The following is a 10,187-nucleotide window of genomic DNA, read 5'->3' on the forward strand; positions in this document are numbered from 1 at the left end:
GGGGGGGTTGACATAAATTTGTTTCCTTTATATACTTCAACGTCTTCAGAGGGTTTCTTAAAATCTGAACTTGTAAGTGCCAATAGTTTATAGAATCGATATTTGATTTAACGTAAGTTCATACTTGACCAGTGGATTACCAAGTAAGGCCCTGCTAGAATTGAATAAAACATTAATTCTTAAAACAAACTAGAACGAACAACATTTTGATGGGAATCGAATCAAAGTACAGGGTGATCCTAAAAAAACCCCGTTACAACTTGTTTTTAAAATAGCTTCCTCCATACTATAGTTTTGTGTTTCTGATTTGAACATAACGTTTGGAAGCCTAAAGGAATTCGTCTAATATGTATTTTAGGCAAGTCTATTGAATGGTTTTTCTCTTTCTAGCGTATTAAAAAAAACAACCCATTTTCAACCTTGTCGCCATTTTCATAGCATGACGCACCAGTTCGCATTAGGCCTACCACTAAAAGTAGCAACAATCGCGCCATATATTTCAAGCTACAGCAGTTTAACAAGTCAACAGAAGTCTTCAGATATTATTTTTCTCAAATTTTGTTCGCCTGCTTAGATCATGGTTATGTTTAGTAAAGAGCTGAGAGCTTTTTGTATTGAACATTACCTCTCCACAAACTCACCATCCCTGACATTTCGTAAGTTCTGAGCACGGCATGGAGAGAATGGCCTAGGTGCCCTCAAGACCTTTGGCGTCATGAGTAGAGAATTTCCGTCAGTTTGGATCTATAGCGAATCAGAACTAAAAAGTTATTTAAAACATGACTACTTCAGGTCGAACACGCACCATGCGCAGCCCTTTAAACGTCACCGGAGTGCAGATTTCAGTAGCCGAGTCCCATGAGACGTCTCTCTGTGGATGATCTGCAGAGCTAGGACTTTCCTACACCTCAACAGTCTGCATTCTAATGGCAGATCTTAACCTACGATTGAACCTTTTTCATTTTCGCTAGGCCGAAATGACATGGGTCAGAGCATGGCAATGTGTTCTTGATTCCTCGATTGTCTTGTAAAGAGGAATCATTTCCTCGATGACATTTGGTTTACTGCAAAGCCCATTTTCACTCTGCGGGACACGTTAACTCCAAAAATGCTATGTATTGGGCACCCCACTGTATTGTCTCTAGAAGACACTTTTTTGTGAACACGTACAGTGTATGTGGCTTTAAAAACTCATATTTAGCAGGTCCTTGTGTAAGGGCGCCCCTGAACATTTCGAACGACGCGCTAAAAATGTGTCGAGTCCAAAGGAGGGAATGTGGAGCACTGCTTCTAGGAATTTCAGAATGAAATCATAAGTTTTTAAAAAATTCTGTAAAGAATTTAAATATTGTTTAAATGTCACAGGGATGGATAATTGATGTCAAAGAGAAAATAAACAAAAAGTTAAGTAATCTTTTCACGACTTTTTAAACATTGGTGAACTTTGCGTTTTTGGGTGCTTTTTTTATTTTAGCCGTTTCCGTTTTCAAAACGTGTTTCTTCTTCGTGGATTTTATATCAAACAAATTCCTTTTGAATAAAAAAATTACAGCATTCTAGAACAATTTTTGCGCGAGATATTCAGAAAAAAAGTTGTAAAGTTTTTTGGGATCACCCTGTACTTCAACCCAAACTCAACAACAATGCGCCTTACTGTTGTACAGTTAACGACGTGCATGATTCATAATATATACGAATCTGTATAAGAAAAGACGATTTAAAGTAAAGATAGGTAGACAGACAGATAGATAGATAGATAGATAGATAGATAGATAGATAGATAGATAGAGAGAGAGAGAGAGAGAGAGAGAGAGAGAGAGAGAGAGAGAGAGAGAGAGAGAGAGAAGGGTGGGTTTTGAAGAGACAGAGACGAATGGAGTTAGGGAGAGCGGGGGAGAGACTGATAGATAGATAGATAGATAGATAGATAGATAGATAGAGAGAGAGAGAGAGAGAGAGAGAGAGAGAGAGAGAGAGAGAGAGAGAGAGAGAGAGAGAGAGAGAGATGACCAAAGAAATGGACAGCTAATAAATCTTTCAGTTTTAAGAACACTGTTTGGGTTTACACTGCCCCCCAAAAAATTAATTAAAAATGAATGACTGATCATATTTTTCCACAATGGTCATTTTACAAACCAAACAGGAAGCAGATGAATGATAGATTGAAATTATAAAGGGTGGATGCTGACTGTATACAGAAAATCAAGACTCCGACACCTACAGGTGTCTCCAGCATCTACAGGTGTTGTTTAAAGGGGGAATAATTATTTTTAGAAGTAATAATATTCATTATGTAAGAGTTTAGAAATAGAATACCTGACGATTTTTCTTTCTGAAGAAAATATGTTAAGGATTCACTTAAAAGAACATAACCTCGACAAAAACAAATGATTGCCTGTCTTGCCAAGTATAACATTGACAAAACGCAAAAACGTAAAAATGAAAACGAATCGTCATGTTAATAATTAATAAAAACAGCCAAACGTAGATCTACTTTTTAGCCGTGCACTTGTAAAGAAGACGGAAAGTCTGTTCCAGACTTAGAAAAAGCAATACAATACAGAACAGTACGGATGTTTCTGGTACTTTGAAGTCTGCAGTCAACTGACAAAGCAAAGCGATTGAAGAAAAAGGAAAAATAATCACGACAATCTGAAGCATCCTCCAACTGCCCACACCATGAAACATGATCCCTTGCATTTAAACCTAAATGAAAAGATTTTGTAGCTACATCAATATATTCAGATGCGAGAAACTATAGCAAAAATGAAACTGAAATCTTACCAGGTGCACTGAAACTTATATTCCTTGGAACTCCTCTGTGATGAAAATAACCCACAAACAATAGCAAGAGTAACAGTAAGAAGTGCTCGCTGGTTTGCACATCTCGTAAAGAAATGGCAGATGGGAAACTGTGCATACTATTATTGCATTTGGTGAAGGTTCCAGCTTGGCAGTCGGAAGAGCTGAGAGAAGGATGAAAGAGGAGGAGTGAATGAGAGAAAGCTTTTCCCGGCCTCAAGTCTTTGGTCTCCGAGGACTCCTGTCTAGCCACACGCGCTCACACGGCCTTGCTTTTTTCTGTGCGGTGGTGAGCTGGGCCGCATGCACAGCTATTAGATGGTACGCACCTCTGGTTTGATTGTGTGATGTGTGCTGCAGTGGAAAGGAAGACGAGAAACGAATGAAATCATGAAAGACTGTATATTATATTTAACATTGTTTTGCGTCGTCATCGAAGATACAGCTTATCATTTAAAAAAATAAAGATAATAATTGACTACAATCGAACACATGTTTTTAGGGAGCAATACGATGAGATGAGCGGAGCTTTTCCAAAACAAACGCAGATGGAAAAGTGCAGGGAAAAATACTGATTTATAAGAGGAGGTTTAGATTGAAAGCAGTAAAAGCAGAAATCGTCAGAGCGATAGGCAAACTTGATAAAGAAAAAAGAGACAGAAGTATAGAAATTGAAACCGACGGATCTGGAGAGAAATATAATGAGACACATAGACGAATACAGAAGACATATATTGTGACGTTCAATTGGATAGACAGACAGGTAGATAAATACGCAGACAGACAGACAGACAGACAGACAGACAGACAGACAGACAGACAGACAGACAGACAGACAGACAGACTGATCGGTAAATCGATAGATAGATAGATAGATAGATAGATAGATAGATAGATAGATAGATAGATAGATAGATAGATAGTAAGGAGTGAGAAAAAGAGAGAAAATGAAAGAACAAGGGACAGATTGATAATATAATGAAGGCTCAGATCAGTCGATCGATTTACTTACGGATATTGACAAAGGGATAGAGGGGTGGGGAGAGAGAGAGAGAGAGAGAGAGAGAGAGAGAGAGAGAGAGAGAGAGAGAGAGAGAGAGAGAGAGAGAGAGAGAAGAGAGGAAATGAGAGAAGGGATGAGAGGAGAGGAGAGGAGAGGAGAGAAGATGAAAGGAGAGAGAGAGGAGGGAGAGGAGGAGGACGAGGAGGAGAGAGAAATAGACAAACAGACACACGCATACACACACACACACACACACACACACACACACACACACACACACACACACACACACACACATGTACAACGAGAGAACACTAAATGGGATGGGTGGGGGTTAGTTGTGAAAATACAGATACATCTTACAATTTGTTCATAAATCCAAAAAATATAGAACCGGCTCCTCTACTTCATTTCACAATATTCACATCAAAATTCTAATTCTTCAAAAACAGAATCAGGCGGACACCGCGTGTCTCACATCAGTTAGCAAAGAATAAAAATCACAGTTGAACAATGAGTTTTCAAATGCAAACGGTGTAAAGTATAAAACGCTAAATACGCATACAGTAGTAACATTAATATATATATATATATATATATATATATATATATATATATATATATATATATATATATATATATATATATATATATATCACTAAACTTGTTGAAACAGTCATTTTTTGACATCGTTAATCAACATGTGAATTTCTTTTCACGGTCATCTTTTCATAATAAATCTAAAAATGCATATAATCATGTTCAAAGCGAAAATATCACACTGAACTCAACACGTACAGAGAGAAGTGTCTCCACTGCTTACATTTTGAACAAACCGTGTAAAACCTGGCCCTTCTTTCCTTCTAAACCCATTCAAACGATTTACGATGGAAGAGTCTAAAAGCAGAGTGTCTAGACTAAACAGAGATCAACACAGCGGGGCCTCCAACACAGGATCAGCAGTCTTCTCCGAACAAGATGCTATCATGGAAACATCTTCAATCACAGGACACGTGGCACCCGCAGCAATCAACACGACACGACCAGTTGTAAGATCCGTTATAAATTGGTATCACTTTTATAGAGAACAGCGAGGACCGACTAGTACACGCGCTGATACAAGCTAAACAGTACTCGCGAGCACATCTCACTCCACTGCCGAACCTCAAAGGAGAACAGACAGTCCGTAATACATAAGATCCCCCCTAGAGATTGACTACGCTTTTCGTTCTTTCTCTTGCTTCTTTTTTTACGCGTTAACCGCAAACCACTCACTGCTAAACGCGGCTAATACGAGATTCCGCTTGTATGAAGATGTGCCATCAACGTGGGGTAAAGAAGAAAAAAAGTAAAGGAACAAGGTGGGCGATAGAGAGTAGCTGCAGGGAAAGGAAGAGACGGAGAGGTGCAAAGAGAATGAGAAAGAAGCTGAGAGGTTGGATTATAAAGACAGGAGAATGCCGGAGGAATTGAGGTGATGGCGGGTGGGAAAGAAAAATAAAACAATACCGAACAGAAAAGAAAAGAAATGCAATTCCTAAAGGATATCGCAACAGAGAAGAAGCCCAGCACGCCGTTTCTGTCTAGAGAAACAAAACATTTGGTTAGCTCATCAAAGCTCCGACACCGTCAGCAAACAGCGCTGGGAGACCTTGATAGCGCTCTTACTCCTTCCTTTACTCACACACGGGGCCACACCGTCCGCCTTCCCGGCTCTCTCACTCCCAGCTGTCTCTACCACTAGTACAATATTACTCCGGTTTGCCCACTCCGGCTACCGTCATCGCCACACGAGGACTTGGTCTGGCTCAGTGCTACGGCTCATCATCATCATCATCATCATCATCATCTAAAGCTAGCGAGTAGAGTTGTGGTGATTGTGACTGGCCCTCCTAGATAGCAGCGCTTACCACACTTTTAGTCCCAGATCTGTTTCTGCTTGCCGGTGGCGCGCGCTCCTCGGATGGCAGACAAGCAAAACAATATCTGAATCTGAACTGAGTACTCCCCCCAGCCCCCACACCCCCTTCCTTCCTCCTCTTCCTCCCCGTCTACTTAAGTCCGCAACAGCGTTACAGCTGCCGCGATGCCAGTTGGTGTCGGTACTGGTGGTGATGGTAACAGTGGTAATAGTGATGGCATCAGCATGGTGGTGGTTGAGGTAGTAGTAGAGGTGGTGGTGGAGGTGGTAGTAGTATAGATGTTGCTAATGCTAGAAGTGGTGATTGAGGTAGTTGTAGTGATAGTGGCAGTGGTAGGGGTGGAGGTAGCGGTGGTGGTGAAGCTGGTGGTAATGGTAGTGATAATGGTAGAGGTGGTGCTAAAGGTAATGGTGGATATATAGAAGTGATCAAATGGATGGTGGTGATGCTTGTTAAACTGGTTGCAGTGATACAGGCGGTAGATCTAGATACAGATTCGAAACTTATTTGTAACAGTAGTGTACGCAATAGTGATACCGATGGCTGTGATTTCAACAGTAGAAGTGTGGTCACACTAGCATTTGTGCAAGAGGTGATAACAATTATGATAGAGGTAGTTGTGGAGGTGGTACGAATAAAAATGATAGAAGTAGCGTGTGTAGTAATTGCGATGGTCGTAGTGGTAGTGCCAGAGCATGCATGGGGAGACGGGGATGCCAGCACTGAGGTGGATGGGGAGCTTGTAGGACTGCTATTAGTGGTGGTGCTGATGTAAATGGTCGAAGGGCCCGCCGTTGGTGAGGGTGATGACACCAACATTTTCCCCTGCGTCCCCCCTCTCCTTTCTGCATCTGCCTACCTCTAAGCTCCTATCTTCTACAAAGTCATCGATTCCTACATGGTCGTTGAGCTAAGTTTCTCACCAACCTGTAGTAGTAATAGCAGTAGTAGTAGTAGTAGTAGTAGTAGTAGTAGTAGTAGTAGTAGTAGTAGTAGTAGTAGTAGTAGTAGTAGTAGAAAAAGAAGAAGAAGAAGAAGAAGAAGAAGAAGAAGAAGAAGAAGAAGAAGAAGAAGAAGAAGAAGAAGAAGAAGAAGAGGATGTAGAAGAAGAAGAAGAAGAAGAAGAAGAAGAAGAAGAAGAAGAAGAAGAAGAAGAAGAAGAAGAAGAAGAAGAAGAAGAAGAAGAAGAAGAAGAAGAAGAAGAAGAAGAAGAAGAAGAAGAAGAAGAAGAACTGTTTTAGGCCAACCACCACCCTCCTCAACAAAAAATATCGATGCAAGAAAGATCTTTTATGAACCAGACAGCTTCAACATTGATTGTCTTTGCCAATACGCGTTTAGCGGAATAGTGTACCCCAGAAGAAAGACGGAAATACTGGAAAAGATAGACTTCACATCATGGGAATACAAGTCAGTGCTTTCACGTGCAATGCCGATGAGCTAAACCATTACTTCGTTGACGTCGGTAAATGTGGTAGTACTAACAGTACTTGTATTTCCGGAAGGAGCAGTAACAAAGGCAGCAGCAGTACAGAAGTAGTACTACTACTACCACTACAAGTAGTAGTATTAGTAGTAGCAGCAGGAGCAGCAGCAGGAGCAGCAGCAGCAGTAGCAGCAGTAGCAGCAGTAGTAGTAGTAGTTGTAGTTGTAGTAGCGGTACTAGTAGTAGTAGTAGTAGTAGTAATAGTAGTAGTAGTAGTAGTAGTAGTAGTAGTAGTAGTAGTAGTAGTAGTAGTACATGTACTTCTACTACTTGTAGTAACAGTATATCTAGTAGTAGCAGTAGTAGTAGTAGTAGCTAGAGTGTCCCTTTCGGTACGGTTTTGTTTTCCTAGGAATAATTACCTCTCCCTCTCTGCAGCCGTATCCCTTCCCCCACCCTCCCCCACCCTCCCCCAAACCACACACACACACACACACACACACACACACACACACACACACACACACACACACACGGACGCTTACACATACATCCACCCTCCCCAACCCACCCCGAATCACGGCTCCATCCTCAATGCTCCCTCCACCCCTCTCAATCCACACACCCCTCTCCCTCTCCATTTTCTTCAGGTTACAGACATAGTGCTGTAGTGCCAACAGGTAGTGCGGAACTAATACGTCGTAGCATCTGATAGCGGGGCCGCTGCCTTTTCGCTCTCAGCCAGCCAGGGGGTTCCACGGGCTTGTAATGGTGCCAAGTGGAGGCCAAGTCTGTGGAACTAAACCTTGCATTTTGCTGTGCCTAGTCTCCAAAATGGTGGTTAGAGTGTTGGAGCTAAACCGCTAACTCCTGCTTCTGTGTTGCTAAGGAAATGTTGTATTATTTATACATGTGTTTGGTTAAAATTTCTTTTTAAGTCTTGGAGATAGTAGAAAAAAGGCTAATTCCAAACGAAAGACATGTCAACACATAAATTCAATATGAGTTTGTTTGTTTGTTTGGTTATTGTTTGTTTGGTTGTTTGATTCATTGTATGTGTGTTGCTAAACTATTTCAAACTAAAAACCAGTTATTGCATAATCAGACAGCACCAGAGAAATAAAAAACCAGATAAATGAAATCTTCATAACAAATTTAAATAATAAATTTTGCTGCAGTGTATCTCGACCCCCCCTCCCCCCAAAAAATAATAAAAAAACAAAAACAAACTCCTCCGGTCTGCCACTAATGTAGCATGCAGTTTTAAGGAATATCTTGGGAGTTTTTAAGTTGAAAAGAAATGGGTTGCTTTTTTGCAGCTCTGTTTCACGCAAGAATAGCCTACTTCTTTTTTACATTCGCCTTCGTTACATTGCCAGATAATATACAATGATTACGTGTATAGCACGTGCGCTTTGAACCAGAATAGGTTCTGTGTGGAAAAAGAAGGGGAAAATCGAAAATGAGATTTCTTTCAGTTCAATTCACGTGGAACCCGTGCTCCTTTTCAGTTCACATGGAATAGCTAATTAAGGCCATTTTGGCAGTACTTCTGAAAAGAAAAGCAATTTGTTGTCACTGCCTTCCAAGGAGCAGACAGCTGCGTATGAAGCAAGTAGGTCATTTCTATAAGATACAAAATTAGCTATCGTGTCACATCCATTCCATCGTAAAGACTAGAAAAAAGACAGTAAATGTCTTTACACTCCCATCGACACAATTCTTATCAATAAAGACTGTTGGCTGTTTCGAACATGCCTGCAAAGGCCAACCCGGGTTCAGTGAAGCACACTATCCCTGCAGAAAGATTGAGTTAATCGAAAATTAGACTTCACAGCTCCAGAACACCGTTCACATTTTGGGGGCCCGAGGGCTAACAGCCTATCTAATATATACTATACACCAGACGTAGGTGTATATGTGTGTGTGTGTGTGTGTGTGTGTGTGTGTGTGTGTGTGTGTGTGTGTGTGTGGGAGTGTGTGTGTGTGTGTGTGTGTGTGTGCGTGTGTGAGTGTGTGTGTATGTGTGTCTGTGTGTGTGTGTGTGTGTGTGTGTGTGTGTGTGTGTGTGTGTGTGTGTGAGAGAGAGAGAGAGAGAGAGAGAGGGAGAGAGAGAGAAAAAAAAGATAAGATAAGATAAGATAGTGCTTTTTTATTCCAGGGGGAAATTTTCCTTGGCTGTACAGGACCGTAAAAGCAGATGCAGGTATACATAAAAAAAATATTTAAATTATATATTTTACTCTCATTAAAATTCAACATGAAAAGAGAAGCAGAGCTGACAAAATGTACATTTACATCAAATGCATCATTCAATCACATGTAGGAATTTAAATACTAGATCTTTGGAGTTATATAATATAGATACATACTCTAAGAGCAACACACACATCTATGCTCATTCTGACAACAGCCTTATGCTAGATGGTAAAAACCTTCTTTTATATCTTTCTTTCTTTGTTTTTGGAGGTATATATCTGCCGCTGCGTGATCTTACAATTTGTGTGGAAAAGGGGTGTGATGGGTCGTTTATAATGCTTTCTATCTTTTTTTTATACGTGTGGTGTTATACATTTCATCCATTCTATTAAAATCATATCCAGAGATCTTGCTGTTTTCTTAATTGTTCTGTCAATATTTTCTTTATCTTTCACCTTACAATTCCCTCCCTAGCAGCAAATACAAAATAATATCACACTTTTAATCATAGAATGGTAAAAAGGGACATACTCTTATTGTCAACACGGAAACTTCTTAATTTCCTTAAAAGAATCATTCTTTGATTAATTTTTTTTTATGTACAAGATAGATAAATAAATAGACAGATAGAGAGGGAGGGACAGAGCGATAATAATATTATTCAAACGGAGAGATAGACATATAAGAGTCGTATAGGAATATGAACAAACAGTCAGCTTGAGAAACAGTCAGAAAAAAGGGGACCAACATGTCAGGTACAACATTGGAAAACCTTTTTTTTCGGCCTGGCGTGTCCTCTCCACGACAGTCAAGACCTAATCGAAGGCTCAAAATG

The 10,187-nt window shown here is 40.3% G+C and overlaps 1 protein-coding gene across 7 annotated transcripts in view; it reads right to left on the reverse strand.

Annotated features, from left to right (window-relative positions):
* LOC101856329 (protein NDNF) overlaps positions 1 to 5,791 on the reverse strand; it is a 100,842-nt gene extending 95,051 nt beyond the window's left edge. For 2 of the 7 annotated variants that reach the window (XM_035968690.1, XM_013080146.1), the window contains exons 1-2: positions 4,629 to 5,308; positions 2,785 to 3,156 (exon numbers count right to left, since the gene is read on the reverse strand). The gene's annotated coding sequence lies outside the window, so the exon portion shown is untranslated. Of the gene's footprint in view, positions 1 to 2,784; positions 3,157 to 4,628; positions 5,309 to 5,489; positions 5,696 to 5,715 lie in introns of those variants that run through there. The other 5 variants (XM_035968687.1, XM_035968689.1, XM_013080148.2 and 2 more) reach the window with 5 other exon arrangements.
* Between the last annotated feature and the right edge of the window lie 4,396 nt (positions 5,792 to 10,187).

This window comes from Aplysia californica, unplaced genomic scaffold (assembly GCF_000002075.1).
Source record: "Aplysia californica isolate F4 #8 unplaced genomic scaffold, AplCal3.0 scaffold00076, whole genome shotgun sequence".
In the NCBI taxonomy this organism is placed as follows: domain Eukaryota; kingdom Metazoa; phylum Mollusca; class Gastropoda; order Aplysiida; family Aplysiidae; genus Aplysia; species Aplysia californica.